The sequence below is a fragment of the Lissotriton vulgaris genome, chromosome 2_1, assembly GCF_964263255.1.
Source record: "Lissotriton vulgaris chromosome 2_1, aLisVul1.2, whole genome shotgun sequence".
Taxonomy (NCBI): Eukaryota; Metazoa; Chordata; class Amphibia; order Caudata; family Salamandridae; genus Lissotriton; species Lissotriton vulgaris.
In genome coordinates this window covers 819,324,628-819,342,150 of record NC_141687.1, presented here as the reverse complement: position 1 = coordinate 819,342,150, position 17,523 = coordinate 819,324,628, and positions in this window count along the sequence as shown.

Here is a 17,523-nt window from a genome sequence, read left to right as displayed (position 1 = left end):
TGTGCTGATTTTTCAGTGATTTTTGTTTTTTGGGGCTGTACTTGTGGCCTTTTCACCAGGGGTATTGAGTCTAGCATGGGCCTAGTCTTTCTGTGGGGTGTCTTGAACTTAAACATCATGGAGGGCATGGATGGAATGGGATTGTGCTGATTTTTCAGTGTTTTTCGATTTTTGGGGGTGTTCATGGGGAGGGACAGGCCATGTGGCTGGGGGCCATTTTGAGTGCTGCTACAAGCCCTGGCCATGTGCTGGGAGGCAAGTGGCCATTTTGAATGCATGCATTGTTGTTAGGCCTGGAACCATTTTGCCTACTTTTCAACCTTTATGCCCAGGGGTAGTGAGTCTTGCATGGGCCTAGTCTTTCTGTGGGGTGTCTTGAATTTAAACATCATGGAGGGCATGGATGGAATGGGATTGTGCTGATTTTTCAGTGATTTTCGTTTTTTGGGGCTGTACTTGTGGCCTTTTCACCAGGGGTATTGAGTCTAGCATGGGCCTAGTCTTTCTGTGGGGTGTCTTGAACTTAACACCTTGGCTGCTAGGCGTTTTCCCCTCTCATGCTGGATCCTTTGAAATCCCATTGTTTCATGACGAGCTCAGCTCGTCATCAGCACAGCTCACCCGTGCATCATGACGAGCTGAGCTCGTCATCAGCATCGAAAGGGTTAAACATCATGGAGGGCATGGATGGAATGGGATTGTGCTGATTTTTCAGTGTTTTTCGATTTTTGGGGGTGTTCATGGGGAGGGACAGTCCATGTGGCTGGGGGCCATTTTGAGTGCTGCTACAGGCCCTGGCCATGTGCTGGGAGGCTTGTGGCCATTTTGAATGCAGGCATTGTTGTTAGGCCTGCAACCATTTTGCCTACTTTTCAACCTTTATGCCCAGGGGTAGTGAGTCTTGCATGGGCCTAGTCTTTCTGTGGGGTGTCTTGAATTTAAACATCATGGAGGGCATGGATGGAATGGGATTGTGCTGATTTTTCAGTGATTTTCGTTTTTTGGGGCTGTACTTGTGGCCTTTTCACCAGGGGTATTGAGTCTTGCATGGGCCTAGTCTTTCTGTGGGGTGTCTCGAACTTAAACATCATGGAGGGCATGGATGGAATTGGATTGTGCTGATTTTTCAGTCATTTTCATTTTTGGGGGCTGTACTTGTGGCCTTTTCACCAGGGGTATTGAGTCTTGCATGGGCCTAGTCTTTCTGTGGGGTGTCTTGAACTTAAACATCATGGAGGGCATGGATGGAATGGGATTGTGCTGATTTTTCTGTTTTTTTCTCGATTTTTTGGGGGGTGTATAACTGAACTGATGTTCCTCTGTCTTCCATTGCTTTTAGGTGCACAAGACTCAAGAGAACCACCAGTGCCAGGAAGAAGTCCTGCAGCGGTGTGTGTGTGCAGCATAACGTCACGCGACGTCACGTCTGGCCTCAGACAACTCTACAACTCGTGCAACTGCGGCCTGCTGTCTGACCTGCTCTGAAGAAGATGGCCCAAAAAAAAGGTCTCCGTAGCTCCTCTAGCAAGAAAGTTGCTAGTAAGGAGCAGAAGAAGCAAGTTACCAAGGAGGCTGGTGTGCCGCCCGCCATGTTTTTTGGGAGCAAAAAAAAAAGTACGCCTGCAGCAGCAGCAGGATCTGCTGGGGACCAAGCTGGGAGCAGCACCCCCGCTCCATTGGGTTCAGTGCCTCCACCACCCCGCCAACTTAAGTCAAAGCCCTTGAGTGCTTCAGAGGCAGTCAGTGTACTTCTCCAATCACCATCGACCAGTGATGTTGGCTCATCGCAAGAAAGTAGCAGCAATGTCCCTGAATCAACACAGGTTGTTGTAAGTCATCTGACAAGTGTTGAACAACCACAGCCGCACCAACAACACCATCTGCAAGTACAAGCCCAAGTACATGTGGAAGGAGAGGCAGCGCAAGGAGATGCGCAAGCAGAGGTGCATGGAGGGTCACAAGTGCCCACAATAGTTGTTCCTCCCGACGTAGGGGCACATCGGGAAATCGACAATCAAGGCGAGGTATCATTTGAGGAAGCCACTCCTCCTGATGATCATTCATTGTCTTCCACACCCCTAGCAAGGAAGAGATCAAGGGTGAGGTCTACATCTTCTTCAAGCACACCTCCTTCTGATGATCGGGATGAAGATTGGGAACCACCAAGGCTGTCTGAGAGTGAGGCACACCATGATCTGACAAAGATACCTAAGCGTAAAAGGAAGGTCGTCGAAAAACTCATAGCTATGGAGTGTGATGAGGCTCAACAAGAAGTGACGCATACTGCTGCTGATGAAGCCCTTCACGACGATGATCCAGTCATTATAATGGTCACTGCAGCCCCAGCGGGCATGCAGCAAAGAGACATTTTGACCCTATCCCGAGAAGCTGCTGAGCGTGATGATGATGTCGACGAGGAGTCAATGGAAACACAACAATCATTGGAGTAGGAGTTAACTAGTACACCAACACCTACCGCTTCCATATTTCTTCCTCGCAAGAAGGGAGTGGGACCTCCATCCACCTCGACCTCAATTAGTGGTGGTGAAAGTGCAAAACGTACTGAAGTTCGGCAATCCACATCCTCCACTTCATCTGGCATTAGCAGCAGGACCACCACCACCAGTATCGCCGCCTCCTCCGGCCCCCAAAGACATTTCAAGTCTCCAGTTTGGGACTTCTTTAGTGTTTGCCCAAAAAAGGAAAACATAGCCATTTGTAGCATTTGTAAGCTTCGAGTTAGTCGTGGTAAGTTTGGTACCAACTATGGTACCGGAGGCCAGAGAGGTCATCTTAGGAGAGCGCACCCTGTCCAATGGTTTGCGCACCTAGAGGCGGTCAAGGAAGCCCGAATTGCACGTAATGAAAACGTTGATTTTTCATCTGATGACGAGGAGGAAGAAGACGATTCAAACACTTCACTTACACCCAGTACCCCTGTCAGCAGCACACCCCATGTGAGCCACACTAAGAGTGTGGGAGAGAGTGAGACATCAATGCGAAAAAGTTCATCAGCGAGCGTAACTGGGTCGAAGATATCATCATCATCCCGTAAATCCTTGGTCCAGGGCAACATTAAAAAGATGTTGTTTACAGAAGCGCAATATGAACGCAACCACCCACTGACGCGTCTGTATAACACTAAGCTGGCTAAAATGCTAGCTCTGGACCTTCTCTCTTTTTCTTTTGTAGAAGGGGTTGGTTTTCTAGAATTAGTGGCAGCGCTCTGCCCTAAATGGAAGGTTCCTAGCCGGTTCTATTTTGCCCGAGTTGCGGTTCCAGCACTACATGAAGATGTTCTGAAGGTGATTGGGGCAGCTTTGCAGAAGAGTGCTGTTCACACTATACATCTGACAACAGACATGTGGACCAGTGGCGCAGGCGCTGATTACATGTGCATCACTGCACACTGGGTCTCTTTTTCAGGGGCTAAAGCAAAGCTAAACGCAGGTGTTGACCCGGACATTGTTTTTAAAGCTGCTCGGAAACATGCAACACTAGCCATGTTTGGTTTGGAGAAACGTCACACAGCAGAAAACATGTTGGATGTCTTTAACACAAAGGTCCTTAACTGGCTGTCCCCAAAAAAACGCCAGGTTGGTTATGTTTCCACGGACAATGGTGCCAATATAGTTAAGGCCATGAGGCTGGGTGAGTATTTCAGAGTGCCGTGTTTGGCGCACTGTATAAACCTGGTTGTCCAAAAATTCTTGGGTAATAAAGACAGTGCAGCGTACAGAGTATTGGACATCTGCCGAAAAATGTGCAACCATTTCAGCCATTCTTTTAAGGCCCGGAAGCAGCTGAGGAGCCTGCTATATCAACGTCAAATGCCAGTGAAAGCACTCATCCAGGAGGTGGTAACACGTTGGAACTCAACCTTCTACATGCTTGAGCGTCTGTATGAGCAGTATACGGTACTCGATCACTATTTCTTAACACAGTGTACAGCTCAGAAGGAGGACCTGAGGATGGGTGCGGCGCAATGGAACATAGTTAAAAGCCTGACATGCATGCTTCGTCCTTTTGAGTTCTTCACGCGTGCAGTCAGCAAGGAGGACTGTAATTTGGGAAAAGCTATCCCATTGTTGTACATGCTGGAGCACCAACTGAAGGAGGTGTGTTCTGTGTTTGAAAAAGATGAAAAAAACCAAGACTCTTTTGTTCTGGCGGAGAAATTATTAGAGCACCTACAAGGTGATGAACGTCTTAAAATGATCCACTCAGACCAGCATTACATTTGTGCTACTATTCTGGATCCACGCTACAAAAAGGCGCTGGCAGGCCAAGCATTCTTTCCTTTTGCTGATGACGATGTTAAAAGTTACAAACGGTGGATAGCCTCCTCAGCCAAGAGGTTTGAAAGAGAACGGCAGCAAATTGAAGGAGAAGGCAGTACATCAGCATCAGCAGGCCATCCCCAGTCACAACAATCCTCTTCTGCACCTGTGGCTGCGGCACAAGTGACCTCTCAGCCGTTAAAGAGACCCGCAACCGGATCATCTGCACCACCAGACGCAACAGTAACATTGGAGGCTGAAGAGGATTGGCTAGCTCGGCTTGGGTTTGGTTCTCAAAAGGTCACAGCAACAGCTAAGCAAAGAGGAGGAACCTTGGAGAACATTGATTCGATGGTCAAGGACTATCTGAATGACTCAACAGAGGTCTATGTTAATGCTGACCCATTGGCGTATTGGCATGGGAAAAAAGAATTGTGGCCACAGCTCACCAACCTGGCTTTAAACTACTTGTCTTGCCCACTCGCAAGCGTGTCGTCTGAACGTGTGTTCAGTGCTGCTGGTGGCATTGTAACTTCCAAACGGAGCCGCCTCTCGCCCAAAAATGTGGAGAGGTTAACAATGATCAAGATGAATCAGCACCTCATACCACCAGATTTCAGAGTACGAGAAAGCGCGCCGGATGAAGACGAGGTGGCCAGCAACATAGATGAGGGAATTTCTACTCTGTCAAGTGACACTGAGCTCACCCTGCCTGAATTCGCAGAGTATGATGACAAAGCCTTATTCTCATTCCTGGACCGTGATACCGAGCCCTGAAAATGAGACAACGAATCAATCACTTTCTTTTTCGTCCTTATTCACTTTCATTCCTGTGTGTCTGTCTTTCTTTGTTGTGCACAGTTAATATAATTCAAACTTTAATCAGACAATCACAAAAACAAGCCCATCAGCAGAACTGTCTTCACTTGTTTGCTAATTGATTTGAAGGTGCCGCAGTCTGCATTCCTCAGGTTCACAAGTTCAGAAGAACATGCTCCTCTATCCTCCTCCTCCAGACTTCTATTTCCTTCTGTTAGGAATTGGGTCTAGTCTATCTTCCATTTCCATGCTCCACCATCACATGATTAGCTCTGAGGGTATTTAGGAACCGCCCTTACCTTTGCTCAGTGCTTGGTATCTTTTAGCTTTGGGTTCCAGGTTCTGGGTCTTGCTATCCACGTTGAATGAAAGTTTGGTTCACGGGCTCGTGTTCCAATTTAACTGAGTCCCCTTTGTGACTTTAGTCCTGTTTTGTGCCTTGCCCTTCCCGTTTCCAAGTTGTTTCGTTTTTTCCCTTTTAGTTTAGAGTAGCCTTTATTCCACCCCGCCCCCTCCTTCTTTTTCACTCCCTCTTTCCCTCGTTTCTGAGTTTTGAGCTGTGGTGTTGGTTTACTCGAGGGAACTGGGGCTCCGGTCCCCTCGTATCACTGCTCCTCGGACTGTCAGGGATACTTTCCCCTAGGGACGCCAGCTGGCGTGTTAGCTGCGTGGATCCTTCGCAGCGTTCTTCCGCATTTTGGTAGGCTATCCGCCTCGTTGTGTGCTGCTTGGGCGCAATCTGTCGCGCTGAGAACGGAGGAGCTGCAGATTCCGGAAGAGGGACTCGATTGTTTGTTGTGCCCCCCGTCTTGATTCCAGGACTATTATAACGTATAAGGACATTAGTTGGGGTTTTTTATGCCGAGTTCTATGGCTTTTTCCCCTTAAAGAATCCCGTTTTGGCAGGGGTTTGTTTCGCTTGTTTCTCACTATCTCTGACTGGAGCTGATGAGATATTCATATCGGTGTACCCTTATTACCTGCTGCCAAAGACCTCCCGAGGCTAATCCTGTACATAATACAAGTAAGGAGGTGTTTTGTGAATACATGGTGGAGTGTGGTTATGGGATTGGGAGACTAAGGGGGTACACAGGTATGAGGGACACAGAGTAATTGTGTGTACATTATTCCATAGGTGCAGAGGCGTGGAGGTGGTGGTCGAGTCTCTTCGCTCAATCCAGTTCAGGGGTGAAGCCTTTTGAAGTCCCTTCGTTTTGAATTCCTGTCCCCTGCCCTGGGCTCGGGTATCCTCTCATGGTTCTTTATCTCATGGGAGGTGTTTGAGTCAGGGTGGTGGATTTGGACATACATCGTTCCTGCAGTGTTTGGGCCTGTGGAATCCAACAGAATACCAAGCCCACGATATATACACTGCCCGGACGAGGTATGGACGAGAACTTGGGGGTTGCCGAGAGGACACCTACAATGCAGGACATAGTGGGGGCTGTAGCGGCCCTTCAGGCTCAGGTACAGGATTTACAACAGGAAAATCTGGGACTTAAACAGGAACTGGGGGCTGTGAAGGCCAGAGAACAGCAGAGAGATAGGACACAGGCTCCCATTGTCCAACCAGCTACCTTTCAGTATGGAGGGGGGATGGGTCAGAGAGCAGAGGGGGGAGCCCCTGTGGCTGTTACTGTTACGACACCTGTTCCTGTTCCCTTGGCCCCCCCTGAGCGGTTTATGGGAGACAGCAATAAATACGGGACCTTCATGACTCAATGTCAACTACACTTTATGTGCAGGCCGACCGCTTTTCCGGACGATAAGGCTAAGGTGGCGTTCACAATATCTTATTTGGCTGGCACTGCGGCACAATGGGCTATCCCTCTTGTAGAAAGTGATGCTCCGGTATTGCAAGATTACCTGGCCTTTAAAGAATTAATGAGGGGTCTATTTGCTAAGCATGCTTTTATGCAGGCGAGTGATGCGGAGCTCCTCAAGTTAAGACAGGGCAAACAGGATTTGCTAACCTATGTGTCAACGTTTAATAGGTTAGTGTCAGAGACACATTGGCCCACCGATAAGAGAACCTCCTTGTTTTATCAGGGTTTATGCGATGAATTAAAAGATGTGGTATCCCAGGTGGTTGATCCTCCTGATGACTGTGCTGCTTTTATAGATCTGGTGGTGAAGTTAAACCTCAGGTTGACAGAGAGGCGGGGTGATCGCAGTCGGTTTCAGGGACCATGGAGGAGTTACACGAAACCGGAAACAAGACCCATTGGGGAGAGTAAGCTTGCTCCCGAACCAATGGAGATAGGAGGGGTGAGAGGCCCATTAACTATGGAAGAGAAAAGAAGGAGGAGGGAATTGAACTTATGTTTGTATTGCGGTCAAGGGGGGCACTTTGCCCGTGAGTGTCCTGTTAAACCCTCTGGACAGGCTTTCCATAAAAAGGTGGCATGTGTACAGGTGGATCGTAGTCAAGACATGACCAGTGGAGTGGGGGGGACCTATCAGGTGCTGGGTGTGATCGATCAGGTGCCAAGACACTTCATTATTTCGGCACAACTCTTGATGTCAGGGAGTAGACGTGTACCAGTGTCTGTTTTATTGGACTCCGGGGCGACTGGGAATTTCATTGACATCTCCTTGGCGGAAACGCTAGAAATCCCATGTCAATATAAGAGACAACCAGAACCTGTGAGAGCCATCGATGGGACTGAATTGACCTCGGGGTCCATTACACGCCAGACGGAACCTGTGACGTTGTTGTGTGAGAACGGGCACTCAGAATTGGTGGTCTTTGACCTTATTGACGCCCCCTCTTTTGGGTTGGTGTTAGGAGTTCCTTGGCTTCAGGAACATAACCCCAAGATAGACTGGGTGCAACGTTTGGTGACGCTGGATTCCAAACATTGCCTTACGCATTGTTATAGGGAGGCTGTCGAACGGATTCATCCCTTGTCTTGTGCAGGGGTGGAGGCGGTAACGGTTCCCTCTCAGTATTCCGAGTTCCGGGGTGTTTTTGATAAGGTTAAAGCACAGGGTCTCCCTCCTCATCGGTCCTTTGACTGTAAAATCGATTTGATATCTGGCGTTCCTTTGCCTTCTTGCCGCATATATGCGCTCTCTGAACCCGAGGAGTTACATCTGAAGGAGTATTTGGAAGAAATGTTGGGGATGGGTTTTATTCGTCCCTCTTGTTCGCCTGTGTCATCGGCAATCTTTTTCATTCCAAAAAAGGAAGGGACGTTGAGGGCATGTGTGGACTACCGGGCTCTAAACAAGGCTACCGTGAAGAATAGGTACCCTCTTCCACTTATCCCCGTGTTGTTGGACCAGCTCCGCAAGGCAACCATCTTTACCAAACTGGACTTGCGGGGTGCTTACCATCTCATTCGAGTCAGACCCGGGGATGAATGGAAGACGGCGTTTAAAACCAAATTTGGCCTATTCGAGTATTGTGTGATGCCGTTTGGCCTGTGCAACGCGCCGGCGGCATTCCAATACTTCATTAACGAGGTGCTCCGGGAATATCTAGACAGAAGTGTCATCGTCTATTTGGACGACATCTTGATTTTCTCGGAGTCGGAAGCTGAACATCATGACCATGTATCTAAGGTATTACAAAAGTTACAGGACCATCAGCTATATGCCAAACTGGAGAAATGCCAGTTCGGTACACGGAAGGTAGAATTCCTGGGGTTTGTTATTACAGCAGAGGGTATCCGAATGGACCCTAGAAAGATAGAGGCTATTATCACCTGGCCTATACCATCTACTGTTAAGCAGATCCAGGCCCTTCTGGGGTTCGCCAATTTCTATCGGCGCTTCATCTCCCACTTTTCTGATGTCGTATCTCCATTGACCCGATTACTAAGGAAGGGGGTTCCCTTTGTCTGGTCCACCGAAGTCCAGGATGCTTTTCAACTGTTGTTGCGATCCTTCACATCAGCTCCTGTTTTGGTGCATCCCGATACTGCCTTACCGTTTTTTGTGGAAACGGATGCCTCATTATGTGCAGTGGGAGGGGTTTTGTCCCAAAGGGATGCGGAAACGGGTCTGATGCACCCCATTGCCTTTTTTTCCAAGACCCTGTTGCCCGCGGAGCGTAATTACACGGTGGCTGAGAGGGAATTGCTGGCAGTGAAATTGTCCTTTGAGGAGTGGCGTCATTATCTCTGGGGCGCACGACACACAGTCACGATCTATACCGATCATAAGAATCTTGAATTCTTTCGGTCTGCTCGGGCGTTAACACCTCGCCAGATGCGGTGGGTCTTGTTTTTTAACGAGTATGACTTTGTCATTACTTATCGACCCGCCGCACAGCAGATAAAGTCTGATGCCCTTTCTAGGATACATGTGGAAGGGAAGGAGGAGAGACGAGTGAAGGAAGACAGGCCTATGATTAGTGAAGAGAAAATCGTAGGGGTGACACACACTGAGGATTTCCCCTCCCTCGTCAAAGGGCATTTACGACAATTGGATTTATCTCCTTGGAGGGCTTTACCCCTGGTATCGATGCAGGATGGGTTGTTGTATCAGGGGAACCGTTTGTTTATTCCTCCTGCCTTGAGAAAGATGGTCTTGGAGGGGTGTCATTCCTCCTCGTTGGTAGCACATCCAGGGATACGTAAGACGAAGGAGATGTGTTTGCGATGGTTCTGGTGGGACTCGTTGAGTAAGGATATACTGAGTTATGTGACCACTTGTCCCATTTGTGCAACTAGCAAACCTACACATAGCATGCCGTCGGGTCTGTTGCAGCCCTTAGAGATCCCTCCCTCTCCTTGGCACACCATTAGTATGGACTTTGTGACGGATCTACCCCCTGTGTCAGGACATACCGCCATAATGGTGGTAGTAGACCTGTTTACAAAGATGGCACATTTCATCCCGTTACTTAAGATACCTACTGCCAGGGAGATGGCTTTGGTGTTTATGTCATCCGTAGTTAGGATCCATGGGTTGCCATCTGTGATTGTTTCGGACAGGGGAGCTCAATTCGTGTCTCACTTTTGGACGGAACTGTGTTCTGTGTTGAAGATTGATGTACGTTTGTCATCTGCGTACCACCCGCAATCAGATGGTCAGACTGAGAGGACGAACCAGACTATGGAGCAGTATTTGAGGTGTCTGGTGTCGTCATTGTCTTGTGATTGGATGATGGCTCTTCCTATTGCGGAATTTGCCTACAATAACAGTCTGCATTCCGCAGTAGGCATGACCCCCTTCTTTTGTTCATTGGGTTACCATCCTAGGGCATTAGCTATCCAACCTAGTGGGCATGTGCCAGCCATAGATGATATTTGTAGGTCTTTGGGTGGAATTTGGGACAGAGCACGTGAACAGTTACAGGCAACTAAGGTTTCCATGAAGGCCCAGGCAGATAAGCATAGGGTTCCTGCTCCTTCTTATAAGGTGGGTGATCAGGTGTGGCTAGCTTCGCGCAACCTTAGGTTGCAGGGGTCTCGTAAATTGCAGCCTAGGTTTGTGGGACCATTTGCCATTTCACAAGTGATAAACCCTGTGGCTATGAAGCTTGCCTTACCGGATGAGTACAGGGTTCATCCAGTGTTTCATACGTCACTGTTGAAACCCTATATACCAACAACACAGGTTTTGCCACCACCTCCTCCTTTGCTAGTCAATGGGGAAGAAGAGTTTGAGGTTCAGGCTATTATGGATTCCAAGCGGAGGAGAGGGCGCCTCTTTTACCTTGTTGACTGGAAGGGTTATACACCTGAAGATCGGACATGGGAGCCAGCGGGTAGTGTGCATGCGCCACGGCTGGTTCGTTTGTTCCATAGACAACACCCCTCTAAGCCCCGTCCGGTGGGAAGGACCCTTGGGGGGAGATACTGTTAGGAATTGGGTCTAGTCTATCTTCCATTTCCATGCTCCACCATCACATGATTAGCTCTGAGGGTATTTAGGAACCGCCCTTACCTTTGCTCAGTGCTTGGTATCTTTTAGCTTTGGGTTCCAGGTTCTGGGTCTTGCTATCCACGTTGAATGAAAGTTTGGTTCACGGGCTCGTGTTCCAATTTAACTGAGTCCCCTTTGTGACTTTAGTCCTGTTTTGTGCCTTGCCCTTCCCGTTTCCAAGTTGTTTCGTTTTTTCCCTTTTAGTTTAGAGTAGCCTTTATTCCACCCCGCCCCCTCCTTCTTTTTCACTCCCTCTTTCCCTCGTTTCTGAGTTTTGAGCTGTGGTGTTGGTTTACTCGAGGGAACTGGGGCTCCGGTCCCCTCGTATCACTGCTCCTCGGACTGTCAGGGATACTTTCCCCTAGGGACGCCAGCTGGCGTGTTAGCTGCGTGGATCCTTCGCAGCGTTCTTCCGCATTTTGGTAGGCTATCCGCCTCGTTGTGTGCTGCTTGGGCGCAATCTGTCGCGCTGAGAACGGAGGAGCTGCAGATTCCGGAAGAGGGACTCGATTGTTTGTTGTGCCCCCCGTCTTGATTCCAGGACTATTATAACGTATAAGGACATTAGTTGGGGTTTTTTATGCCGAGTTCTATGGCTTTTTCCCCTTAAAGAATCCCGTTTTGGCAGGGGTTTGTTTCGCTTGTTTCTCACTATCTCTGACTGGAGCTGATGAGATATTCATATCGGTGTACCCTTATTACCTGCTGCCAAAGACCTCCCGAGGCTAATCCTGTACATAATACAAGTAAGGAGGTGTTTTGTGAATACATGGTGGAGTGTGGTTATGGGATTGGGAGACTAAGGGGGTACACAGGTATGAGGGACACAGAGTAATTGTGTGTACATTATTCCATAGGTGCAGAGGCGTGGAGGTGGTGGTCGAGTCTCTTCGCTCAATCCAGTTCAGGGGTGAAGCCTTTTGAAGTCCCTTCGTTTTGAATTCCTGTCCCCTGCCCTGGGCTCGGGTATCCTCTCATGGTTCTTTATCTCATGGGAGGTGTTTGAGTCAGGGTGGTGGATTTGGACATACATCGTTCCTGCAGTGTTTGGGCCTGTGGAATCCAACACCTTCAAAGCAGAGGGCTGGTTTATGCCCAATGAAGAAAGACTCAGCACTTGTGGGGGTGTTGTTCTACCTCTTTGCAGGTGAGTTGACGGCTCTGGGACCATTGCTGGGAAGCTCTAAAAGTGGTTTGGACCAAATCCGAGGCGCAAATTTTTTAGTGTTTTTGCTGACTTGCTTGCCTTTGAGGTGCTCTTAGGGGGGATTCCGTCTGTTTGTGGGTGAGTTTCGGGGTCTGTCAGCACTGCTGGGACACTCTAATCTTGATTGCATTTGCTTTTCAGGAAATCCGTGGTGGCAAAACGGACTTATGGCCAAGCTACGCAGCGCGTTAGGACCGAAGGCCGAGAAATATTGTAAGTAGGAGATGTTGCTTTTGGCCTGTTTGGGGGGTGTTATGCTTTTTGGCGGGTGGGTTGGCGGGTTTTGGGCCATTCCTGGGAAGGTCTAATATTGGGTGGAAGTGGTTGAGACAAAATCCAGGCCGATTTTTTTTTTGCTATTTCTGACATTTTGCTCAATGTAGCGTTTTCGGGGGCCGGTTTGGGGGGCTTCCTGGTGTTTGTGGGTGGGTTTCGGGGTCTGGGAGCACTGCTGGCTATGGATGCTTTACTTTGCAAGAGGTTTGAAGCAAACCCATGGTGGCAGAGGGGAGTTAGGGCCTAGCTGCAGAGCGCCCGCGGAGTGATTTGGGAAATTTGGGAAAAAATGACTGTCCCCATTTTTGTACTTTTGCTCTTTGGCTGTTTGGGGGTCTTCTACTCGTTTTCTATTGGGTTGACGGCTCTGGGGCCATTGTTGGGAAGCTCTAATACCGGATAAAAGTTGTTTGGACCAAATCCGAGGCGCACATTTTTTAGTGTTTTTGCTGACATGCTTGCCTTTGAGGTGCTCTTAGGGGGGGTTCCGTCTGTTTGTGGGTGAGTTTCGGGGTCTGTCAGCACTGCTGGGACACTCTAATCTTGATTGCATTTGCTTTTCAGGAAATCCGTGGTGGCATAACGGACTTATGGCCAAGCTATGCAGCGCGTTAGGACCGAAGGCCGAGAAATATTGTAAGTAGGAGATGTTGCTTTTGGCCTGTTTGGGGGTGTTATGCTTTTTGGCGGGTGGGTTGGCGGGTCTTGGGCCATTCCTGGGAAGGTCTAATATTGGGTGGAAGTGGTTGAGACAAAATCCAGGCCGATTTTTTTTTTGCTATTTCTGACATTTTGCTCAATGTAGCGTTTTCGGGGGCCAGTTTGGGGGGCTTCCTGGTGTTTGTGGGTGGGTTTCGGGGTCTGGGAGCACTACTGGCTATGGATGCTTTACTTTGCAAGAGGTTTGAAGCAAATCCATAGTGGCAGAGGGGAGTTAGGGCTTAGCTGCAGAGCGCGCGCGGAGTGATTTGGGAAATTTGGGAAAAAATTACTAAGTCCCCATTTTTGTACTTTTGCTCTTTGGCTGTTTGGGGGTCTTCTACTCGTTTTCTCTTGGGTTGACGGCTCTGGGGCCATTGTTGGGAAGCTCTAATACCGGATAAAAGTGGTTTGGACCAAATCCGAGGCGCACATTTTTTAGTGTTTTTGCTGACATGCTTGCCTTTGAGGTGCTCTTAGGGGGGGTTCCGTCTGTTTGTGGGTGAGTTTCGGGGTCTGTCAGCACTGCTGGGACACTCTAATCTTGATTGCATTTGCTTTTCAGGAAATCCGTGGTGGCAAAACGGACTTATGGCCAATCTACGCAGCGCGTTTGGACCGAAGGCCGAGAAATATTGTAAGTAGGAGATGTTGCTTTTGGCCTGTTTGGGGGTGTTATGCTTTTTGGCGGGTGGGTTGGCGGGTCTTGGGCCATTCCTGGGAAGGTCTAATACCGGGTGTAAGTGGTTGGGACAAAATCCACGCCGAAAAGCATTTTGGCACTTTTTGTAACTTAGGGTTCGTTAGCCCTAGCAGCAGGATTGCATGTGTTTCGGGGTGTTCTACATTTTTGCAACTGAGTTCTGGGGTCTTAGAGCACTCGTGAGAATGTGTAATTTTGGTTGCAAGTCATTTGAAGAAAATTCATGGTGGGAAAGGGGGGATTTGGCATAGTTAAAGAAAGCCTTTGCCACTATTCTTAACTTAGGGTTCGTTAGGGTTAGCAGTATTTCGATTGCATGTGTTTGGGTGGGGGGATTTTCGAGTCTTGGAGCGATGCTGGCTATGGATACTTTTGCTTGGTTGCTTGCAAGTGGTTTGAATGCAAGCCACGGTGGGTGAGGGGGTATTTGGGCCTACTTTTACTTTCAAAGTACGTTTTGTCACCAGTTTTCTGCTAGGCCTCGTTTTTTGCGATTTGATTGGGGGTCTTCTACATTTTTGCGACTGGCTTTAGTAAGGGTCTGGGTGGGAGCACTGCTGGGAAGATCTAATTTTGTTCTAAAACACAGTTTACAGTACACCTAGCTTGAGGGGAAAGATCCGATTCATTAATTTGCCCATACTTATTTATCCTTCAAAAGGTGACTCAGACAGAGTACGCACTGTCAAAAATATTGTACTGTCTACTAGGAAAATCAAAGTGTGAGTTTTTGCACTCCACAGCCTACATACCTTATATTTATTTATCAGTGGTGTTGTAATATTATATCACTTCCTGTTTTTCGTTGAATAATTACAGGCCGGGTTTCAGTCTGTGCAATGGGGAAAAAAGGATGGAGTCAGGCTCCACATTAGCGAGCCGCAATTCAGCATCCGCCAGGCAGGGAGGGGACAGGGTGTCTTCTGGTCACCAACATTGATGGACGAAGCGTCAGATGGAATGGAGGAGTGCTGCTAATAAGAGGATTTTTTTTCTGCATGCAACTTACTTACCAAATTCAACAGGACAACTACAACAACATACAGATACAGTATCCATTGTGTTTTTCTAGGACTGTGACTGCATTTCTTGGATCTCTCTCTGCTTCTAAATTGATCCTTTAACACATCACTTAGTCCACTCCACTATCACATCTGCACCACACATAGTCATTTGTAAGTGCTCCTACGTAATTCGCAAGTCGCAGCACGCCCCAGCCCGTAGAGGACTGGGATGGCCCCAATGATGAAGCATGTCACCAAGGGGCAACCCTGGTGAGTGAGGGGACACCTAGAAAAAGAGCAATTTCTCCTTTTCTATCTACTACACCTTCCAGACCAACCCCATTGAGTGTTGTGAATGGATTTATAGTGACCACCAAGGCTCTCAGGTATCTGGCAACAGAGACCTTATGTTGAATATAGTTATCAATAATTCCACACACGCCCTGTACTGTCGCATTCTTTCTCCCACAGTTGTCGAAAGTACTACTTACTTTTCACTGACATGCATGCACTAGTGCATGCACTTTCAAAGATTTATGGATAGGTTTGTACCCAAAGCTTTGATTATGTTCAATTGTTTGTCCATGCTGTGCTTTTTTTTACAGGGTGTCTTCTGGTGGTGACCAACATCGATGGACGAAGCGTCAGCTGCAATGGAGGAGTGCCGCTAATAAGAGGATTTTTTTTCTGCATGCAACTTACTTACCAAATTCAACAGGACAACTACAACAACATACAGATACAGTATCCATTGTGTTTTTCTAGGACTGTGGCTGCATTTCTTGGATCTCTCTCTGCTTCTAAATTGATCCTTTAACACATCACTTAGTCCACTCCACTATCACATCTGCACCACACATAGTCATTTGTAAGTGCTCCTACGTAATTCACAAGTCGCAGCACGCCCCAGCCCGTAGAGGACTGGGATGGCCCCAATGATGAAGCATGTCACCAAGGGGCAACCCTGGTGAGTGAGGGGACACCTAGAAAAAGAGCAATTTCTCCTTTTCTATCTACTACACCTTCCAGACCAACCCCATTGAGTGTTGTGAATGGATTTATAGTGACCACCAAGGCTCTCAGGTATCTGGCAACAGAGACCTTATGTTGAATATAGTTATCAATAATTCCACACACGCCCTGTACTGTCGCATTCTTTCTTCCACAGTTGTCGAAAGTACTACTTACTTTTCACTGACATGCATGCAGTAGTGCATGCACTTTCAAAGATTGATGGATAGGTTTGTACCCAAAGATTTGTTTATGTTCACAATTGTTTGTCCATGCTGTGCTATTTTTTCTTGTCTCCCAAAACCTTTCCCAAAAACCCCCGTACCCATCCATTTTTCAAACCCTAACCCTCTTCCCCCGGGCTGTGTGGTTTTGATTGATGTGTGACTAAATTACAGCAATAAATCCACACACTTGCTGGGGAGGATAAGGTGATAGCAACAGGCTGGTGAAGAAATCCGAGGATATATTCTTACTCTGCTTGACAAAGACCCATGGCTAATGTCAAAGAACTTCAACTGAATTAGTAGTTATACTTTACCATTTGTTAGGCTACAATGTGGCACTGTTCTAGTGTACTGTCACCTGCTATATTCTCTATTGTACCGTTGTATTGCTCAGGAGGACAAACCATATTTCATTTTCTTTTTTTTCATAGGCATGCAACTGCCACTGTGTCACACCACTAGTACCACCGCTATGAGGAAATTTTATCCGCCCAGGATCGCCAATCTTATTCGCTGTTTCCCCTGGAGCCAGCCCTGGGTCTAGCCCTACTTTAAAACACAAATTACAGGTAAGATAAGCGTTTGGTGGGAGGGAGTACAATGGAGTATTAGGAGAGACGAGAGACTGACGGTAGTACTACTAAAGTCCTAGGACTCTTGAATTCACTTCACTTACTCTGTGAGAGGCACTTAGTGTTGAAAACATTTGGGCATTGACACTTAAAGGAAGAAAATGGAATTAAACTTTCAGGAAAACAAAGTTACTGTTAAACCCCCACCCACCAGGCAAGCAGTAAAAAACAGGTATGCTCAGATAAAGTTTGAAAAAGTATATTTATATCCCTAACAAAATAATCTCCCGCAAGACCCTCCCTAACCCCAACGGTTGTCCTTTAAAAGTCCCAAACCCAACTCCCGATTCCCACCCCCCAAAAGTCTCTAAAAAAGGGGCAAGGGACACTATGGGTGGATGCTGTTTACTTTTTGGGCCAGGGCATCATACTCCTGGCGGAGCAAGGCGTGCTCTACGCGGAGCCCCTCCAACACGTTTGTGAAGTGGTGGAGCTCCTACTGAAGGCGGGACACCCTCAGGGTACTGCGGCGCAGGCGTGCCTTGCAGTTACAATGGCTGTGAGAGGCAGCTGTTGTCCTTGCTGCTCGGCGGTGGTGTTTGGCTTTGGCAGCCCGGCTCAGTCTGGCTGGAGCACTGTGCTGGGTGGCAGCCCGTGGGGGCACGGAGGCCGATGCAGACGACGTTGTTGTTGTGGTCGACTGCACACTTTCGTCGTCCTCCAGGGCCACCAGCCGCCGATATTCTGCAACAGTGGCAGCGATCCTCCGTTGCCGGGCTGCTCTAGCCAGCTCCTTCCTCCTTGTTCGTTTGGAAGGAGCATCTATATGAAGAAAGAAAGACATAGTC